The 22069-nt window shown below is 44.3% G+C and overlaps 1 protein-coding gene across 1 annotated transcript in view; it reads left to right on the top strand.

Moving 5' to 3' along the window:
- The first annotated feature begins 2154 nt into the window (after nucleotides 1–2154).
- Nucleotides 2155–22069, top strand: part of OSBPL6 (oxysterol binding protein like 6) — a 225696-nt gene continuing 205781 nt past the window's right edge. Inside the window, exon 1 of the mRNA XM_085869969.1 lies at nucleotides 2155–2772. The gene's annotated coding sequence lies outside the window, so the exon portion shown is untranslated. The remainder of the gene's footprint in view (nucleotides 2773–22069) is intronic.

The raw sequence follows: 22069 nt of genomic DNA on the forward strand, positions 1-22069 counted from the left end.
TTATGTTTGTGGGTTGTTCCCCGTGTTTTCCCTCTGTGTTCGTGTTGTGTTTGTGCATTGTTCCCCGTGTTTCCCCTCTGTGTTCGTGTTATGTTTGTGTGTTGTTCCTCGTGTTTCCCCTCTGTGTTCGTGTTATGTTTGTGAGTTTTTCCCCGTGTTTCCCCTCTGTGTTCGTGTTATGTTTGTGGGTTGTTCCCCGTGTTTCCCCTCTGTGTTCGTGTTGTGCTTGTGGGTTGTTCCCGTGTTGGTGTTGTGTTTGTGGGTTGTTCCCCGTGTTTCCCCTCTGTGTTCGTGTTGTGTTTGTGGGTTGTTCCCCGTGTTTCCCCTCTGTGTTCGTGTTATGTTTGCGGGTTGTTCCCCGTGTTTCCCCTCTGTGTTCGTGTTATGTTTGCGGGTTGTTCCCAGTGTTTCCCCTCTGTGTTCGTGTTATGTTTGCGGGTTGTTCCCCGTGTTTCCCCTCTGTGTTCGTGTTGTGTTTGCGGGTTGTTCCCCGTGTTTCCCCTCTGTGTTCGTGTTGTGTTTGCGGGTTGTTCCCCGTGTTTCCCCTCTGTGTTCGTGTTGTGTTTGCGGGTTGTTCCCCGTGTTTCCCCTCTGTGTTCGTGTTGTGTTTGCGGGTTGTTCCCCGTGTTTTCCCTCTGTGTTCGTGTTGTGTTTGTGCGTTGTTCCCCGTGTTTCCCCTCTGTGTTCGTGTTCTGTTTGTGTGTTGTTCCTCGTGTTTCCCCTCTGTGTTCGTGTTATGTTTGTGAGTTGTTCCCCGTGTTTCCCCTCTGTGTTCGTGTTATGTTTGTGGGTTGTTCCCCGTGTTTCCCCTCTGTGTTCGTGTTGTGCTTGTGGGTTGTTCCCGTGTTGGTGTTGTGTTTGTGGGTTGTTCCCCGTGTTTCCCCTCTGTGTTCGTGTTGTGTTTGTGGGTTGTTCCCAGTGTTTCCCCTCTGTGTTCGTGTTATGTTTGCGGGTTGTTCCCCGTGTTTCCCCTCTGTGTTCGTGTTATGTTTGCGGGTTGTTCCCAGTGTTTCCCCTCTGTGTTCGTGTTATGTTTGCGGTTGTTCCCCGTGTTTCCCCTCTGTGTTCGTGTTGTGTTTGCGGGTTGTTCCCCGTGTTTCCCCTCTGTGTTCGTGTTGTGTTTGCGGGTTGTTCCCCGTGTTTCCCCTCTGTGTTCGTGTTGTGTTTGCGGGTTGTTCCCCGTGTTTCCCCTCTGTGTTCGTGTTGTGTTTGCGGGTTGTTCCCCATGTTTCCCCTCTGTGTTCGTGTTGTGTTTGTGGGTTGTTCCCCTTGTTTCCCCTCTGTGTTCGTGTTGTGTTTGTGGGTTGTTCCCCTTGTTTCCCCTCTGTGTTCGTGTTGTGTTTGTGGGTTGTTCCCCGTGTTTCCCCTCTGTGTTCGTGTTGTGTTTGTGGGTTGTTCCCCGTGTTTCCCCTTTGTGTTCGTGTTATGTTTGTGGGTTGTTCCCCGTGTTTTCCCTCTGTGTTCGTGTTGTGTTTGTGCGTTGTTCCCCGTGTTTCCCCTCTGTGTTCGTGTTATGTTTGTGTGTTGTTCCTCGTGTTTCCCCTCTGTGTTCGTGTTATGTTTGTGAGTTGTTCCCCGTGTTTCCCCTCTGTGTTCGTGTTATGTTTGTGGGTTGTTCCCCGTGTTTCCCCTTTGTGTTCGTGTTGTGCTTGTGGGTTGTTCCCCGTGTTCGTGTTGTGTTTGTGGGTTGTTCCCCGTGTTTCCCCTCTGTGTTCGTGTTGTGTTTGTGGGTTGTTCCCCGTGTTTGCCCTCTGTGTTCATGTTATGTTTGCGGGTTGTTCCCCGTGTTTCCCCTCTGTGTTCGTGTTATGTTTGCGGGTTGTTCCCAGTGTTTCCCCTCTGTGTTCGTGTTATGTTTGTAGGTTGTTCCCCGTGTTTGCCCTCTGTGTTCATGTTATGTTTGCGGGTTGTTCCCCGTGTTTCCCCTCTGTGTTCGTGTTGTGTTTGTGGGTTGTTCCCCGTGTTTTCCCCTCTGTGTGGAGTGGAGAGATCCTCGTCCCGCCGCTCGTCAGGGTATCGTCGGTTTTCCGGGCGGTTCCCTGTTCGTCGTTCTCAAAATCTAAAAACTTTTCGCTTTAAAACCTTTTTTTTTGCTTTTTAATTTCGCTTATCTTTCCTTGTTTTGTTCAGTTCGAGCTCCCTTTCCCAAGGTTCGGAAAAGTTTGAGTGTTTTTGTAACTTCCCCTTCCTGAGTGAGGAGGACGAGGCGCGTCGTGTGTGTAAAACATGGCGGCCGCTCGTCCCCAGCGACATGTTGTGTACGAAGCGCTGACCAGAAAAGAACGGCCTGGTTTGTGTCCCCCCGATAGATGTCTCACCGAACAGATCGTGTTGGCGGTCGGCGATGTTATCGGTGTTGACCACGAACGGGCCGCGTCACGTGTCAACCAGAAAGTGGTGGTTTTCGTGTCGGATGAACGTTTTGTTCACGACGTCGTGAGCGCCGGTTTATCCTAACAAACCCTAACCCTAACAGCTCGTAAAGAATAAAGGACAACCCTAACCCTAACAGCTTGGTCGTTTCGTCATGGCGTCCCCCCTATGGATGTCCCCGCAACGAAAATTGTCGTTTCAAATTGTCCTCCATTCGTGCCGAGTGAAGCGATTCTGTCCATCTTGTCTCGTTACGGAACGATCGTTTCTCCAATCTCCATGATCCCCCTCGGGTGTCGCCATGAAAAGGCGAAGCACGTGAGGAGGAGTTTCCGGCGCCAGGTGAACATGGAGCTCCCGGACTGTGGAGACGACACGGGATTGAAGGTTTCCCTCAAGGTTGGAATCGACGATCGCGATTACCAAATATTTGCTTCATCGGCGACATGAACGTGTTGAAATGAGAGCGAGAGATGAACCTTCAGAGTTTAGGCTTTATTCCATTTGATTGGAGCCGCTTCTGTGGACACACCAGGAAATACAGGTTCAGCTAGGAGTACATAAGCAGAAACGTATACATGTGCAGTTAACCATTGCAGACTAATCCGCGTAAGCACGGAGTTCGATATAATCTCCATTCTCACCAGTCAATGAGCACCTTCAGTTAACGAGCATCAAGTGGACAGCCGATGTCAATAGCAATGCCCCGGGGACAATCACTCGTGCCGCAGAGAGACATCCCCCTTATACGCGAGACGCACAACATGTGATCCCGCGTCATGTCCCTTGATTCACGTTAATTCACCACATTCTCCTCACCTTTAAAATGTAACTAGGGGCCCATCTTACACACCATGATTGCTTTAGCTCCATAGGAGTATACATTTCAAGCAACGCGGACTAATAGATCTACAGGAGCATACATGCCAAGCAGTGATTATTTTGAGTTGTAGGAGCATGGAAATGAGCATCGATATATGATATAATGGGCATATAGGAGCATGAGCAGCGAGAATGCCGATAATCTCCTTCACAGATTGAGTCGTCGAGGGGGCCTTATTCGTCGACCTCTCCGGGAGTAAACGGCAGTTTCACTTGAGGGAGACTCCCGATCCTCTTGGTGAGCCTCGACTTGTGCCGGGGATGACTCCTCGATCGCCCTCGGGGGGAACACGGCAGCCCCGTCGCCTGGCGGAGTTCCTGGGGGGGAAATGTCAGAAGGAGGAGAGCCAGGAGGTGGTGTACCGGCGGGAGGAGTACCGGCGGGAGCCAGATGGCGAACCGACACAGTGGTCTCCCTGCCATCCGGGAGCCTGACATGAGCATACTTTGGATTAGTGTCAATGAGTTCGACCCCCTCCACCAGGGGTTCATACTTGCTTTGTCGGACCGGGCGTTTCATGAACACTGTACCGGGATGGGTCAGCCAGTTGGGCACCGTTTGACTGTCAACATAACGTCGTTGGTGAGTAAACATACGTTCGTGAGGAGTGGCATTTGTGGACGTGCAGAGCAAAGAGCGTATGGAATTCATTGCGTCAGGAAGAGCAACCTCCCATCGCTCGGGGCCCAGTCCTCTCGATTTCAGCGCCAGAGTTACGGCTTTCCAAATAACTCCATTATACCTTTCCACCTGCCCGTTCCCCTGTGGGTTGTAACCCGTCGTTCGACTAGTTGCTATGCCGTGCTCTAATAGGAATTGTTTTAGCCCGGCCGACATGAAACACGGCCCTCTGTCTGAATGTATGTACGAAGGTCTCCCAAACATAGCGAAGAGGTCAGAGAGACATTTTACGACAGTGCCCGAGGTCATATCCGAGCACGGAAACGCGAAAGGGAACCTTGAATATTCATCAACAACGGTGAATATGTATCTGTTGTCTGTCTCGGTGGGCAGGGGCCCTTTGAAGTCGATGTTTAGTCTCTCGAAGGGGGAAGTAGCCTTGATCAGTCTGCCAGATGCCGCGCCAAAGAATCTGGGTTTTAGTTCAGCACAAACAGGGCATGAAGCATTCATTTGTTTAATATCTTCAACAGAATAGGGAAGATTTTGTCTGCGTACGAAATGTGCCATCCTGGTTACCCCTGGGTGGCACAGAGACACATGGAGGTCTTGCAAAGCCTGACTGATTGTTGCCGAACTGTAGACCCGGGAGAAGGTATCTGCAGCAGGGTTTTCCTTCCCGGGCCGGTAAACAATGTCGTACCTGTAGCAGGCTAGGTCTATCCGCCATCTCATAATTTTTTCATTCTTAATTTTCCCGTTATTTTTCCCATCAAACATGAAAGCCACGGATCGTTGGTCCGTAACGAGCGTGAAGTGGTTTCCCAGTAAATAATGTCTCCATTTACGCAGCGCTTCGACGATGGCGTACGCCTCCTTCTCTATTGCCGAGTGTCTCTGCTCGCTTCTAGAGAGAGTTCTCGAGAAGAAAGCGACCGGCCGCCCAGACTGATTAAGTGTTGCAGCTATGGCGTGATTTGAAGCGTCGGTTTCCACCACGAAGGGCACCGAGCTGTCGATCGATAAAACCACGGACTTACTGATATCATCCTTGAGATCGTGGAAAGCTTTCACGACAGCGGCATCTGGTGGAAAGTTTTTGCAATGCACTAGGGGATATATTTTCTCGGAGTATTGCGAAATCCATCTTGCATAGTAAGCGAACATCCCGATCACCCGGCGCATTGTCTGCAAGTCCTGAGGTGGTGGAAGCTCACGGAGCGGGCGCAATCGCTCAGGATCAGGCTTAATTGTGCCGTTGGCTATCGTGTAGCCGAGAAGGTCAATTGACCTTCCCGAGAATACGCATTTCTCGTAGTTGAGAGTCAGATTATATTTTCCAGCAATGCTCAAGAATCTGTCCAGATTCCTATCATGTTCCCTCTGATCCCTACCGCACACTGTGACATTATCCACGTAAACAAAAGTGTCTTCGAGGTTTTCATCTGAGATGATGTCGTCCATAACCCGTTGGAAGCAAGCTACTCCATTCGTGACACCGAATGGTATCCTTCTGAACTGGTAGAGGCGCCGCCCTGCCTGGAATGCAGTGTACGGTTTGTCTTCCTCTCGGATGGGAATTTGATGATAGGCGCTTCGCAAGTCGATGGTACTGAATACCTTATAATTGGCCACGCGTTCGACCATCTCATCTATGCGCGGCAGGGGGTAGGCGTCGAGTTGGGTGAAGCGATTGACCGTTTGGGAATAATCGACAACCATCCGTCTCTTATGGTTCTGACTGCTGGTCACTAACACCTGTGCGCGCCATGGCGAATCGCTCGGTTCTATAATTCCCTCCTCCAGTAATCGCTTGGTTTCTGAAGTGATGAAATTCATGTCAGCAGTGGTATATCGCCGCGATTTGATCGCTATCGGTTTGCAGACCGGCGACAAGTTAGCGAACAGCTGGGGGGACGTCACCTCCGCGGTGGTCAGCGCATTTAAAATTAGACGAGGCTTGCTTCCTCCAAAGGGTATTTCGACGCTCGTGTGCTGCTTGAGGACATTATGACCCAGAATTACGTCTGCGCACAAATCACGAAGCACCAGCACCTTTACATCCCGATGCGTGTACCCTTTTACGTCCAATTCAACATTGCAGTACCCTCGTACGCGGGATTGTAGTGAGGTGGCGGCCATGCATACCGTATTGTCAGTCGGGTGGATTACCCATTTCCTGCCCTTCACTAGCGAGCTGTTGACGAAACTTTCAGAGCTACCGGTATCAACCAGAGCCTCAGCCATATGCCCGTTAATTCGCACGTTGATGATAGCCTTGGATAGATTCCCCGGAGAGGCTGCAGTCAATTTATTTTGCGAGTAGAGAGCCGCAGAAGTGGGTTTATTCCTCCTTAGAGTAGATTTACATACCCTGGCATAATGCCCTTTCTTGTCGCAATTCATGCATGTGGCATCTCTGGCTGGACATTTTTGACGAGGATGCCTTTTGTACCCACAAAAGAAGCATTTACCGACCGGAGCAGTTGCTGAGGAGTTTGACGAGGTCTGGGTATCCGGCTCCTCGGGTGTTTCTCCATCCCTCATGTCTGGCTGTGTCTGTGCCAGTGGGGTTCCTTGGGTTCCCATCGTAGCAGCGTTCATGAGCAGCATTGGTGTCCCAAATGACTCAGATTGCTGCTGAGCCGTATCCATCGCTCGAGCCTGATCGACTACCTTGTCAAGAGTGGGTTGCGCTTTCTCTAGTAAGCGTTGCCGTATGTGGGCTGATCTGAGTCCTTGGATGAATGCCTCCCGTGTCGCTTCCTTTCGGTGTTCCTCGGCGCTTACGGCCCGGAAGCTGCCGTCTTTTCCCAGCTGATTCAGAGCTTGCAGGAACTGATCGATTGTCTCCCCGGCTGCTTGCTTGCGTGTGTTGAGAAGATGTCGTATGTATACCTCGTTCTTGGGCTTCACGTAGAGCGCCTGCAGTACGTCAATCGCTGCTTCGTAAGTGTCGCACCCCGAGAAGAGCCTGTACACGCTGGGCGAGACATGATTCACGAGAGCGGCAAATTTGTCAGCTCCCTCCGCGATGATGGTCAGATAGTGTGAGAAGGAGCAGAACCAATGTGACCATTTCATTTCTGCGTCAGTCGTGTTTGGGTCTGCGTCGAACCTCTCTGGTTTGTAGATCTTGTCCATCTTTGGTTGAGAGAGCCGAGAAAATCAAATGGAATAAATTGAAATGAGAGCGAGAGATGAACCTTCAGAGTTTAGGCTTTATTCCATTTGATTGGAGCCGCTTCTGTGGACACACCAGGAAATACAGGTTCAGCTAGGAGTACATAAGCAGAAACGTATACATGTGCAGTTAACCATTGCAGACTAATCCGCGTAAGCACGGAGTTCGATATAATCTCCATTCTCACCAGTCAATGAGCACCTTCAGTTAACGAGCATCAAGTGGACAGCCGATGTCAATAGCAATGCCCCGGGGACAATCACTCGTGCCGCAGAGAGACATCCCCTTATACGCGAGACGCACAACATGTGATCCCGCGTCATGTCCCTTGATTCACGTTAATTCACCACACGTGTTTTCATTGTGGGAACTTTGGGCATTTAAAGAGAATTTGTCCCAAAGCTCATTGTGCAACATGTGGAGAATCGGGACATGTCGATGTCGATTGTAAAACCGGTAATGACCGCAAACCTCGTGGGACAGAAGAGGTGATACCTCTGGGTGTGGAAGAGGTGATACCTCGTGAAGAGGTGACAGAGGTGATACCTCGTGAGGATGTGACAGCCAGTATCGCAAATGTTTCCGATGATACCGTTTCCTTGCATGGCGAGGATGAAAAAGATGGTTTTGTAACTGTGAAAAAGAAATGTAAAGCATCTACTTCGCGTGAACCCACTAGTTCCTCCAAGGTAGTCGTACTGGATACTGGTAATGTAGTAACTGAGGAACCTCAAGACGAGAGTATCATCCAAAAAATACAATGTGGCAATGTTCCTTCAAACGGTGATGAAACTGAGTTGGTTATTGGTGGTGAAACGTCTGCAGAACGTATGGATGAATCATCACCAACAACAGTTTTTCCAGAGCCTGAACTAAATAGTGGTTTGACTCCTCATAGTCACACCACAAGTATTCAGAATACAGTCTTTGTGACTCCGGTAGAGGTACCCGATGAAGAGGTACAAGAGGACGCTTTCGCAGTTGTATCTCAGGTCGAGGAGAGTGCAAATCAGTGTTCGCAAATATGTACTCCACATCACCCGGTAGATCCTTTAGAATCGCTCCGAAATGAGGTGATAAAAGATCAGAGTGAATTTTGTGAACCTGATGGATTCTTATCTGAATTGTCTGATTCAGACGATAACATAGAGGAGGCGGATCTGTCCCAGTTATCATCTGATCATTCTGAAGTATCTCCCCAGCGCTTTGTGAGCTTTCTAAATGAGACGTTTAGGCAGCGGAAAGTCAACATTCAGAAACATTTTCCTGACTTGCCTGCCTTCCTGCAAACGGCAAGGTTTATAATTAAAAATCACGAAGATTTTGGAATGACAAAACCTCAAACTCATAGGCTAAAGAAACTTATTACCAAAGTGAGGATGGAATGTTCACAACAGCAGCCAAATTTCCTCGATATAGGATGAAAAGAAAAGAAGTGTTGTGTGGCACCTTAAACATAAATGGAGGTGGTGCCAACCATTTATGTAGGGTCCAAGTTAAGAACTTAGTGTTTCAGAAACATATTGATATCTGCTTATTGCAAGAAACACATATAACGGAGACTGCACAGTCTGATTGGCTTCGTCTTAATAAAGGACAGTGTTTCTTTAGCAATCTGTCCTCTGTTTCTGCGGGAGTGGCTTTTTTGCTTCGTCCAGGGTTCGTACCCGACTCTTGTAATTTCCGTGAAATAGTTAAAGGGCACTTGGCATCCTTGGAGTTGGTTTATCAAGGGTTTCACCTCACCTTACTCAATGTATATGCTCCTAGTAGCGTTGTAGCTCGTAAAGATTTTTTCACACGTTTGGCGAATTATCTTCACGTGATACCCCTTGATCATTGTGTTTGTATTGGAGGAGATTTTAACTTTAAGTTTGAACCAAAGCTCGACAGAAACACACGAGAACCACATCCCGAAGTGCACAAAGATATCTCTCGTTGTTTCACATCACTTGGTCTGCTTGACGCATAGCGCATACAGCACTTGACAGTCTCTCAATACACGTGGTGCCGGTGTGCTAACGGGTTGATCACACTCGCTGGACTTGATCGATGGTATATAAATTCTACGTATAGAAATGTACTGGTATCTTGTGAACATTTCCCTTCCGGTTTCTCTGATCACCACCTGGTCGTGCTTAGGCCTATCTTCTTCTCAGTTGGTTCATAAAAGTGCATATTGGACTTTCAATACTAGCCTATTAGAAGATTGCTCTTTTACTGAAGCATTGTTTTTGGAAAACACTTGTTCATAGAAAATCTTTCTACTCTTCTGTTCAGTTATGGTGGGATAATGCTAAAACCCAAATCCGTGTTTTTTGCCAATGTTTTAAGTCGTTCTCCACAAGTATGAATAAAATTCATGTTTCACTTTTAGAAACTGAAATTTTGCAATTAAAGAGAGAATTAGCCCAATGTCAAAACGGTAGGAAAATTCAGTTATTACTGGAAAAAAGCTTATCTAAGAGAACTGAATCACGAGAGAGTAATGGGGATGTCAGTCAGACTTTCAATTCAAAATATGAAGTTTTCTGACACTCCAATAAAAAGTTTTTTTCGGTTGGAAGGTTTTAAGAAGTCCCAAAGGCGGATTGTTTCCCTGATAGATACCACAGGGAACATTACACAAAATGAGGGCGATGTAAGAACGCTTGTGAAAGGTTTCTTTTCTGAATTATTTGCGGATAAATCCATGATCAAAGATATTGATGTGAATATGACCAATCATGTACCTGTTTTGAGTTGTGACCAGCGTCAACGCCTTGAAGTGCCGCCCACCCTGGAGGAACTCAGTGCAGCTCTGAGTAGCCTTGAACATGGAAAAACTCCTGGGATTGACGGCCTTCCAGTTGATTTTTTTACAGCGTTTTGGGACATTCTAGGTCCAGAAGTACTGCTGGTCCTGCAAGAAAGCGTACGATCTGGTATATTGCCTCTCAGCTGTAGAAGAGCGGTGGTTTCCCTCCTCCCTAAAGGCGGAGATCTCTGGCGGGTCGAGAACTGGCGTCCCATTTCATTGCTGTGCTCGGACTATAAAATTTTGTCCAAACTTCTTGCCAATCGGCTGAAGAGTGTAATTGGAACTGTTGTTCATGCTGACCAGAGTTACTGTATTCCAGGAAGATCAATCTCTGACAAAATCTTCTTAATCAGAGATTTGATTGACTGTGGCCTTAAGGAAGACGGGGTTGGACGACTTTTTTTTAGACATTGAAAAGGCCTTTGACAGTGTTGATCACACCTACATGTTTCATGTTTTGCAAAAATTTGGGTTTGGTGAAAAGTTTATATGTTTGGTTAAACTATTATACAACAATATATCAAACTTATGCAAAGTAAACTATTTTCTCTGTTCTCCTTTTCAGGTTCAGAGGGGCATTCGGCAAGGCTGTCCGTTGTCAGGGTTACTGTTTTGCCTTTTACTCGAGCTGCTTCTTATTAATCTTCGACTCTCACTCTCTGGCTTTGTACCTTCCCCAGAGGAGCACCATATCATAATATCTCCATACACTGATGATATCTGTGTAATAATTAGGAACGATCAAGACCGAACCACTCTCCTGGATTCCTTACATATGTTTCATCGGGCTTCATCTTTGAAGGTCAACTGGCAAAAGAGCAATGCCTTGTGGGTGTTTTCTGTCACTCGTACATCCGGTTGGCCTCCTTTGGCACCACCTCACTCACTTCCCAAAGGTCTAAGTTGGGAAAGAGAAGGGGTCAAGTATCTTGGGGTTTACCTTGGTCCTTACCAGTGTTCTCTCATGAATTGGGAAGGAATGGTAGATGACGTGACCAAACGTTTGCAAAAATGGAAACATTTCCTTCCACAAATGTCCTTCAGAGGCCGTACACTGATTGTTAACACCTCAGTCGCCTCTGTCTTGTGGCATAGATTCATCTGCCTACAGCCACCGGACACCTTACTAAAGGATATTCAGCGGATACTGGTTAATTTCTTTTGGGGAGGTCATCACTAGTTGAGGTGGGATGTACTTTGTCGACCCCTGTCCGGAGGTGACCAAGGGCTCATTGACGTCAAATGTCGACTGATGGCCTTTCGGATTAAATCAATCCAGCGACTGCTCAATGTAAAAAACTGCCCTGGTGCCCCACAGCACAACAAATTCTGAGACAGGCTGGAATGCTCGGTTACATCCTTGAGCTGTTTTTGATGGAACCTCAAAAAGTTGATGTGTCTCACCTCCCTCTGTTTTATCAAAGTCTACTAAATGCTTGGCAAGCCGTAGTGGTGACCCGCCAAAAGGAGTCATATGATGTTCAAATGTTTGCGGGAGAACCCTTGTTTCTAAACCCACTTTTTCCAAATGTTCCCAAAAGTCGGTTTTTTCCCAAAACTTAATTACAAGTGGTATCAAAAATGTTTGGCATCTTCGTGACTCTTCCAATCATGCCTGGAAATCTGCCAAGGAAATCGCTGAGGTTACCAGTACCAGGTCAATAAAAGTTGTAAGCCAAGTACTTGTTGAAGTTATGCGCACATCCTTTAGACTTGGTTTGAAGTGGAGTACTGAGGTGAAATGGGAATCCAATAATCCTTCAATTCCTAATTTAATGGTTTGTTTCACCAGTTCAGCTTTGTCTCAAGCCGGGTGTCGTTCTTTTCTCCTTGGCAACCTCGAGAGCAATTTTATTTATCAGTTTTGCCTTTCGGTTATCAATGTTAACACTCCGACAGTGGGAGTAAGTCGATGGAAAGCTTTGTTACCGGATATCGCCCCCTCTGAACCTGAATGGAAATCAATGTATTGCACACCTACAACAAAAAGGTCAGGTGATCTACAATGGAGACTTGCTCATGAGGCATTACCGCCAAACCTTTTTGTAAATTGTTTAGATGTTACTGTGTCGGTTTCTCTGTCCCTTCTGTAACACCACTGAAGATGTGTTTCATGGGTATGTTGTTTGCATACGATTGTCTGCTGTTTTTCTTCTACTGAAGAACATATTTGATCCCGTAAATGTTCGGTTTTCCCTCCGGGTTTTTATTTTTGGGCTCAGAGTCGCTTCGGCAGATGAAAAGTTAATTTTGTTTTTGAATTATGTATTGTCAGAGGCCAAACTAGCAATTTACTTATCTCGAAATTTAAAAATTAAAGGAAAATCACCAGAGCAATGTAATGTGATCCTGTATTTTCAATCCCTGGTTTCAACAAGGCTAAAACTGGAATTCAATTACTATAGTAATAATGCAAATATTAATGGATTTGTTGAAAATTGGTGTGTTGGAAAAATGTGTAAGGTTAATGAGAATGAATTAGAAATGTGTGTGTAATTTCCTTCTCTGTATTGTATGTCTTTTGGACTACGATACAGTGTTCGTTTTTCCTTTTGTTTTGTTTTGATTGATGGATTTCTCTCAGTCTGATGTATTATTTTAAAAATTTACAATTGGAGCATCCGTTTTTATAAACTCTCTTGTTGTTAATGCTTATCAATTACTTTAAAATGAATTGTTTTCTTCTTTTTTTTCCATTCTTGTAGATTATCCTTTCCTTTGTTGTGTGGGTTTATTGAAAAACTTTGTTGTATTGAATTTAAAAAATCTTTTTATACATTCTTTTGTAATAAAAAGACCTAAAAGTCAAAGTCTCTCTGTCTCTCTGTGTCTCTGTGTCTCTCTCTCTCTCTCTGTGTCTCTGTGTCTCTGTCTCTCTGTGTCTCTGTGTCTCTGTCCTATTCTCTCCCTGTCTCTGTCTCTGTCTCTGTCTGTCTGTCTCTCTCTCGCCCCCTGCTGTCTGTTGACACGTTGCGCCATTATGTTGTTCTGTCCTTCGTGTCTGTGTGGGCACGGGGTTACCGTGCAGGGGACATTTCAGGCGAGCATGGTTTTGGCCTAGTCGGGCGCGTTGTGTGATGAGTGATATTAAAGTTGATTTCAACCTCATCAAGATTGGTGTTTTGACCGTGGTACTCCGCTGGGGAATCCCGTTAACCTTTGTGGCGTTGCGTCTACTGTCATGGCTGCTCCTTGCTTCATGTCTTGAGTACCCCTCCTTTGCCGTGCTGTTTGGTGTTTCCACACTTCACGTTTCCCATGTGTTCGTTTTTATACTTGTGAACTTTTCCCGTGTTCTTTCCTTTCTGTCTGGAGGGGGGGGGAGGGGGGGAGGGAGGGAGGGAGAGAGAGAGAGAGAGAGAGAGAGAGAGAGACAGACAGACAGACAGACAGACAGACAGACAGACAGACAGACAGACAGACAGACAGACAGACAGACAGACAGACAGACAGACAGACAGACAGACAGACAGACAGACGTGTCGAGAAAATCTTCAGCCGAAGGCCTGTCATGGCTGCCACTCACTCTGAGCGGTTTCTTTATCGATTCTCGACTTTAATGGATTGATATCTTGGTGTTTGTGAAACACCTTATCCTCTCGGTGAAGTTTACTAACTTGTTTTCCTCAGTTAGAATGGCTGGTGAACGTTTCTGCATTGAGATGTTCGAGTCACTAACTCATAAACACGTTATAGTTTGTATCCCTCCCAGTGAGGTGGAACTTAACGATGTACTTTCCGCCATTGGTAACGTCGTTGGATCACATAACATTCGTGCTGCTTGTCGCATCAATAAGAAGTTTGTCATGTTTGTGTCTGAGGAACACATGGTAGTCATGGTGGTTGAGTTCATCGAACCGAACACTTACCTTTCTGTGTTTGCTTTGCAGGCCCAAACAGTTAAAGTTAACATTCGTAATATTCCACCATTAAAACGGAATCAGGACTTGTTAAACAGTTAAACAGTTAAACAAGTTCGGTAAGGTTGTGTCGAGGGTCTTAATGGTGCCGATGCGTAATGTTAGCGATAAGTTTAAACCCGTCATGTCCTTAAAAAGAGTGGTTTGTATGATACTACCTGAAAATGAAAAAAACACAATGTTGTACGAAGTCTAAAAATTAATGGTTTTGAATATAAAATGTTTGTCTCCTCAGAGGTCATGCCGTGTTTTGGGTGCGGGGCTTACGGGCATGTGAAGTGTTTGTCCCAGTGTGGTTACACCGCAAGAAAGTGAAGGTGTGGTGAGGAACGATTCTTCCTCACCACAAACTGATGAGGAGAAGGTGAATCGGGAGCCTCGCCCCCCCCCCCCTTGTGTGTTAGACTCGTCCACCCCGACCGGCGTTGAGGAGAGGGTGTTTGATCGTGACGTAATTAATCCTCCCCAACCAAAGGAGGAAGTGAAAGTGGTTGATTCCTCTCCTTTACAACCCACTGTGCAGGACAGTGTGGACGACATGGAGGTATCCATTATGGATACCAGGAAAAAGGCCAAAAACGGACAAACGATGATGCCTTTGATGCTAAGGAGCACAATAAGGTCCAGATCATGTCAGGATCGCGGGACCTCCAAGGTCCGTCCCACATGGGAAATCCCTTGGTGGTATCGGAGTTATGTGCTGGTGTGGAAGATTAGCTCCAGCCTTTGGAGACAACTTGTAAGGTAATTTGTAAAGGTTACTTACTGTCTGTGCAATTTGTCAGTGGTAACCTAAGGATTTGCATGACTAATGTTTACTGTCCTGGTTCTAACTCTGAAAGAGGTGCCTTTTTATATAAGTTGGCAGAGTTTGTAAGCACCATTGACTTGACCATGTTGTGTCTGGGGGGTGACTACAACTGCACGCTCAACCCACAACTTGATCGGAACACTTGTGAGCCTCATCCACCCAGTGCAAGGCCTTTGGCACAGCTTGTTAAAAAGTTTAAACTGGTGGATGTGTGGCGGGTACAAAACCATAATATCCGTCAGTATACATGGGTTTGTGCATCAATTGTTTTGACGATGGCTCGCCAAGACAGATTTTATGTTAATCATGAAATGGAAAATATTGTTAAGAACTCATATATCAGGCCATCTGGTTTTTCCAATCATCACATGATTGTTATGATGTTTGGCTTTCCTCATCATGTCTGTGGAAGTGCATATTAGACTTTTAATGTGAAACTTTTACAAAGTGCACATTTTATAGAAGCTTTTAAAATGGTATGGGGAAAATGTGAGTCGCAAAAGGGTTCATACTTTAACTTAAGATAATGGTGGGACAGCACAAAGTCCCAAATCAAATGTTTTTGCCAACGATACTGCTCTTACAGCACATGCGATGCTTTTGGTGTGATATCTGCTTAAAAAAAAAAAACGATATACTTATCTGTGAGCAGAAAGCTGGATTGTGTAGTGCGAATGTCCAGCAGTTGTCGGAGAAAAGGACCCTTCTGGCTGAAATGGTGAAAGAGTGGGCGGCCGGCGCATTCGTCCGACTGCGGAACGAAAAAATCCAACTTGACACACCAAACAAAGGGTTCTTCAATTTGGAAAAAACGGTTAAGACCTCTCAACAAATCCATGCTTTGCGCTCTTCTGGTTGTGATTTGTTGACCTCCCAGAGTGATATTAAGCATGAACTACAGGAATATTTTTCTAAACTCTTCGCAATAAGAACTGTGAATGAGGAGAACTGGAATGCGATGCTTGAACTGCTCCCTTCTCTGTCTGAAGACCAACAACAATTGCTTGAGCCTGGCATTTCTCTTGGAGAACTTACTGCTGCGCTTAAGGATAGCAAAGATGGGAAAGTCCCTGGACTTGCCGGCCTTCCGGCTGAATTTTATAAGGCTTTCTGGGACATTCTCGGCCCTACTCTTCTTGAGGTCTTTCAGGAGAGTGTTGTTCAAGGTGAATTGCCACTGAGCTGCTGGAGGGCAGTTTTGCGTCTCCTTCTGAAGAAAGGAAACCTGCATGAGACCACAAATTGGCGGTCTGTGTCACTTCTCAACACGGACTAGAAAATCTTGTCAAAAGCACTTGCAACCCGTCTAAAGGAAGTCATCTCTTTCTTGATTGGCACTGATCAGTCATACTGTGTTGCATAACGTTCCATATACGATAATATTTTTTTGGTGAGACACTTCATCAGTCTCGGTCGAACTACATCTCCTGATTTTGGTTTGTTACTTTTAGATCAAGAAAAAGATTTTGACAGTGTTAACCACTCGTTTTTGTTTGATGTATTAAAGAGAACAGGGTTCAGGGAAAAATTTATTGCTGATGTTAAGTTATTGTACAAAAATGAATCTTGTCTGCTGAAGGTTAATAATAGTCTTTATCACCCTTTCCCCTTTCAGCGAGGCATCCATCAGGTCAATGCACTATCAGGCAGGCTCTACAATCTATCCGTTGAACCTTTATTAGCTTTTCTCTGGAACTCAGTGTTAGGAGTCTTTCTTTCACAAAACTCCAAATTCGTTGTTTCAGCTTATGCTGATGATATTTGTGTTGCTATTGCAAATCAAAAAGATGTTTCTGAGGTCTCTCGTTGCCTTACCCAGTTTGAGCTCGCTTCTACTGCAAGGGTAAATTGGAAAAATAGTGTAGCTTTTTGGGTCGGCCCCAGATCGCCTTCCTCGTCCCGGCCTGTTTTACCAGGAGGAACACAGTGGAGTAGTGAGGGGTTTAAATATTTCGGCTTACTTCTCGGAATTGAAGTGTATGAACAAAAAAAATTGGGAGAACTTCCTGGGAAAAATTGAATTGAAACTGGCAAGGTGGAAAAGTTTGTACCAACTTCTCTCACTTAAGACATGGGTGTCAATCATAAACAACCTGGTGGTTCCATTTATTTGGCATAAAGTCATCCCACTTGAACCTCCTAGATACTTGGTCACGGCCATTCAGAGGGTTCTGACTGATTTTTTTTCTGGGATGGCCACCATTGGCTGGGCCCAGACGTGGTCTGCAGACCCCGAAATGTGGGTGGTCAAAATCTGATGCATATCCCAAGTCGGATAATGGCGTTCCAGATTTCCACGATTAAGCGCTTACTGTACAGTGAGTGTGTTCCTTGGCGACCTCTCATAAACACCTGGTTGCAGAAAGCAGAAGGTCTGAAATATGACCGTTAACTTTTCCTCATCGACCTGCAACACGTTGACATGTCTCAGCTCCCCCAGTTTTCATCAGAGCTTTTTGAATGCTTGGCAAGTCCCCGGAGTGCAACATTTAGAGGTATCATACGATGCCCAAAAGTTTGTACATGAGCCATTATTTCAGAATCCTTTATTCTCTGGAATTTCAACCTCCAGGTCGTTTATGCATTATTTCACCAGTGTTGGAATAAACAGAGTGCGAGACTTGTTGCAGCCATCCTTGAACGGCTGGCTACCTGTTCGCTCACTTTCCTTAAAAATTGCGTTCGTTCTGCTCGAATTGTGGAAAATGTCTTGAAAGCAATAATTCAAACCTTTCATACACTAAACATCGGGTGGACTGGGGTGGATGAAATGGAAGACTCGCGTCAATATTTCCCTGAACTTCAAATTGCCTCTAAAAAACAAGAGGGTGTGTTCTTCTCAAACTTTGAGGAAATTGGTGTGTTTCACGTCATGGGGAAAACGGCTATCCACAAAATATGTCTAGAAGCGTGTATACCTGGTTTTACAAAACTGTTAAAAAATTGGTGGAATGAGATCTTACCTGCTGTAACTTTTTAAACTCCAGTTTGGAACAAAATGTATAGTTCTCCAACTCTTGGGTGAACTGGAGACCTGAATTGGAAACGAGCACATCAAGCCCTGGTCACACAGACATTACTCCATAAGTTTAACTCTTCTGTTCTGATTTTTTGTCCTTTTTGTGATTTAATTGAAAATGTTGCCCATGTTTTTATTGAATGTAAGAGATTGGTACCCCTCTTTCTCTTCCTTCAACAGTTTTTCTATAAATTTAATTTTGTTTTTTCCTTTCCAGTCTTTATTTATGGAATCGAGCGGAATTATAAAAATAAACCATTCCTCTCGTTTTTGTATTTTCTTTTGGGTATTGCTAAACTGGCAATTTATAAAACCAGGAAAGCAAAATTGAAGGGGAAGAATGTAAATGTGTTTTTGTGCTTTAAAGGTATGGTTTCGGCACGAGTAAAAATGGAGCAGGCTTATCTTTTGAGCCTGGATATTGTGGGTGATCAGTGGCACACTGATGGGGTTTTGAGTTTCTTTTCGTGGTGGAATCTGGTTTGTAAAAGTGTAAAGTACTTGCACTTACTTTTTGCATATATGTATTATTCTGTGGTGCGTTTTGACATGAACAGGCACCCTTGTTTGTATTGCTTTTGTTGAATTTATTTTTGCTGTAAAATCGTTTGGATTTGTTTTTATGGAGTGTGTTTTTCTGGTGTGTTTTGATACTTTTATCATAAAAGTATGCAAAAGTCTCTCTCTCTCCCACCCTGGTGGCCAGTCGCTCTGTGTGTATGTCATGGCAGCGTGTTGGTGCATGTGTTAACCCTGTGTTGTCCCTTGTGCTCTCTTGTCTGCGTTCGTTGTGCTTTGAGCAGTGGCTGTGACGATCTACTGTTGTGCATTATTAGTTTATCGTGTTTATTTATTTATTTACTTATTTTGTATTCATTATACCTTTTCCTTTATTTTAAATTGTTCTCGTTTTCTCATGACCCGTCGAAGTTTGAATGGTGTTCGCCGATTTATTTTTTATACATCCGGCCATTGAAGAGTCATGGCAGGTGAAAGTTCGCGGTATGCTTCGTTTGAAACGCTAACCCGGAAACATGGCTTTGTTTGTATTCCTCCGTCGGAGATCGACATGGAGAAGTTAATTGTTGGTGTCGGTGAGATTATCGGGATTGAGAATGTTAAGGCGGTTTCCCGTATGAACAAAAAGATTGTTTTCTTCGTTTCTCAAGTGCCGATGGTTGCTCAAGTCGTCGAGCGCGGACTTTTCTTTGATCCTGATATTTATGTTCCGTTTTCCCCTTTGGATACTCCCACAAAAAAGTTGTGATTTCAAACTTACCTTACAAGAGATTTTTGCGACTCACATTTTTATACCTCTAAAATGTCTGATAACGACGTGAATGTTACCCTCCCCCATTCACCTCTTTCTCCCCTCCCCGCTCTTCCCCCCTTTGCTCTTCTCTCCCTCCCCCTCCCACCTCTTCTTCTTCCTTCTCTGCTCCCCCTCTCCTCCTCCTCCCCACCCCTCCCTGGTTTGCAACCTCCAACTATTACTACCAGTCCCCCCCAGACTGGACTTACCCCCTCCATACTCTCTGAATCATCTCAGCATTGTCATGCTCCTGTTAGAGATAGTGGCATTGCCATCACTATCGTTAATGATACACCCAAGGATGTAACTACTGAAAGTGTTTCTCTTACATCTTTAGTCCCTCCTCCTGAATTAACCATGGAGATTGAGCAAATGTCTGAAGGCCCTGAGGAAATTGAGGACTATGATTCAGACCGTTGCTCCTCTCTGACGTCGAGTGCTTTTGGCGAGGAGCTCCCCCCAGATAATAGTCTTGATGATACTTTAATATCTATTTCCAAAATCTTACATATTTTACAAAAAACTACTTGTAAGAAGCGAGTAGATCAAAATTATTTTTTTCTCCCAACTTGTGTGCTTTTGTCCAGAAAGCACAAATAATTGTTAAGAACCGGGAAGCTGCTGCCATTTCCAGCACTTCTTGTAAAACACTGAAAAAATATATTCTTAGAGCAAGGAAGCACTTGATTTCATAAAAACTTCTTGATTATGATTATAGCAAGTTTAAATATAAACAGAGGATGTAATCCTTTACATAAAGTCCAAACGATGCAGCTAATGAATAATGTAAAGGTAGATATTCTTCTTTTACAAGAAACTCAGGCGACGCTTGTTGTATGGCAGACTGGAGGCTGAAGTTGAAAGGCACTTGGTTTTTTTAGTAACATAGCCTCCGTGAGTGCCAGTATTGCTTTTTATATTTCTCCACATCTTCCCATCTCCTCTTTTTTTTTTAAAGAAATTGTTCCTGGATATTTAGCTGTAATTGATTTTATATATAACCACCAGCGGATTTTAATTGTCAATGTTTATGCCCCAAGTGACAGTACAGTCAGGACAGTTTTCTTCACTGATTCCTTCACTTTTCTTAATCATCTCACCCCCGATACCCTAGTGTTTAGGTGGTGATTTTAATTGTAAATTAGATCCAGTCAGAGATCGGAACAGCCCTGAACCTCACCCAGCTAGTGCTAGGCCTTTGTCCATTCTCTTGTTACAACATGATATTGGTGATGTTTGGCAGCTACACCATGGGAACGCCCAACAATTTACTTGGTGTCGTTGCTTGTTAAATAACATGTCGCTTGCAAGGCTTGATCAATTTTACATTAGTCTCTTTTTTTTATATCATGTAAGTTTTACTGACATCACTCCCTCTGGCTTTTCTGATCATTTTTTAAATTAAAATGCGTCTTTCTTTTCCTAGTCATCAGAGGAATACTTCTCATTGGTCTTTTAACACCTCTCTTTTAAATGATTCCTTTTTTCAATCATCTTTTAAAAATTTTTGGCTTCGAATTCTCGAATCACAGAACGATTTTACCAATCTTTGTCAATGGTGGGATTATATAAAAGCACAAATCTGAGTCTTCTGTCAGCAATATAGGAATAACTTCACTCATGTAAAGCAAGCAAGGATAAGTATTTTAAAGAAAGAAATCCTCTTTTTACAAGATAGCACGATTAACATTGATAAGGATGTACGATGCCGGCGGCTTTATGAGAAACAAGCCCGATTGAATTGTTTCATCAGAGAAGATGCTCCTGGAGTGCAAACCCGACTTAGAGTGAAAGGCCTGTCGACTTCAGAAACTTGCTGTAAATACTTTTTTTAACTTTGAAAAAACTACAAAGTCTAATCGTTCACTGTTAATCTTACGTTAAAATGATGGATAAATTATTGAAGACAATGCTCAGTTGAAGTGTTTTATTTGGGATTTTTTACAAGAATGTTTTTACCACAAAGAAAAGTAATGAACGAGCAATGTCTGATTTTACCCAAAATCTACCACAATTGGAAGAATCGCAACAACATTCTTTAGAACAAGATTTTACTGTAGATGAACTTTTAATAGCTCTTAATGACCTTCATGATCATAAAGCACCTGGCTTTGATGGTTTACCTATTGAATTTTATTAAACATTTTGGGATTTGCTTGGACCAACACTTTTCGATGTTTTTGTAGTTTACTTTACAAGATGGTTTGTTGCCTTTAAGTTGTCGCCGTGCAGTCGTGTGCCTTATCCCGAAGAAAGGAGATCTCCAGACCTTGCAGAATTGGAGGCCTATTTCTCTGCTTTGTGCGAATTACAAAATCTTTTCCAAGGCCATTGTAAATCGTGTAAAGCCTTTTCTTAGCTTTTTAATTCATTTTGATCAATCTTTTTGTATTCCAAACCGGTCTATTCATGATAATATTTTTTAATTTGGGACTTATGGGATGTCTGTGCTCTTCAAAAGCAGAATGCTGGCTTGTTCTTACTTGACCAAGAGAAAGCTTTTGATTCTATTTGCTATGAATATGTATTTTACACCTTAAAACAGTTTGGTTTTGGGGCAACTTTTATATCCCATGTCTCATTGTTGTATAATCATGTTTTTAGCATCATTAAAGTTAATAGCCTGTGTGCACCATTGTTGGTTGGAAGAGGAGTCCATCAAGGGTGTCCGTTATCAGACATTCTCCACTCCCTCTGTATTGAACCCCTCCTAATTCACCTTCGTGATAGTCTACCAGGCTTTCCTGTGATGCCAACTGAAAGGCCAATTGTTATCTCAGCATATGCTGATGATCTGTGTGTGTCATGGTGCGTAATAGTGATGATGTCACCATGTTATTAAATGACTTGGAAAAGTTCTCTTCAGCTTGCACAACTACAATAAATTAGAGCAAATGTCAAGCTCTATGGATTGGCCATACCCCGGCTGTTGGTTTGCCTCATCTTCCCAGAAACTTGCAGTGGGAGAAGGAAGGCATCCGCTATCTCGGTGTGTACATTGGCACCCCAGCTTTTATGGCTAAGAACTGGTTAAATACAGTTCCTGGATTGTTCCTGGATATTTTTTAAATTCATGATTAATTGATAGTTTTGATTAATTTTATTGATTAATTAATTCATCATGATTAATTCAAAACAAAAGTGAT

Source organism: Eptatretus burgeri, chromosome 2 (assembly GCF_056783735.1).
Source record: "Eptatretus burgeri isolate ZD-2024b chromosome 2, Ebu_testis_v1, whole genome shotgun sequence".
Taxonomy (NCBI): Eukaryota; Metazoa; Chordata; class Myxini; order Myxiniformes; family Myxinidae; genus Eptatretus; species Eptatretus burgeri.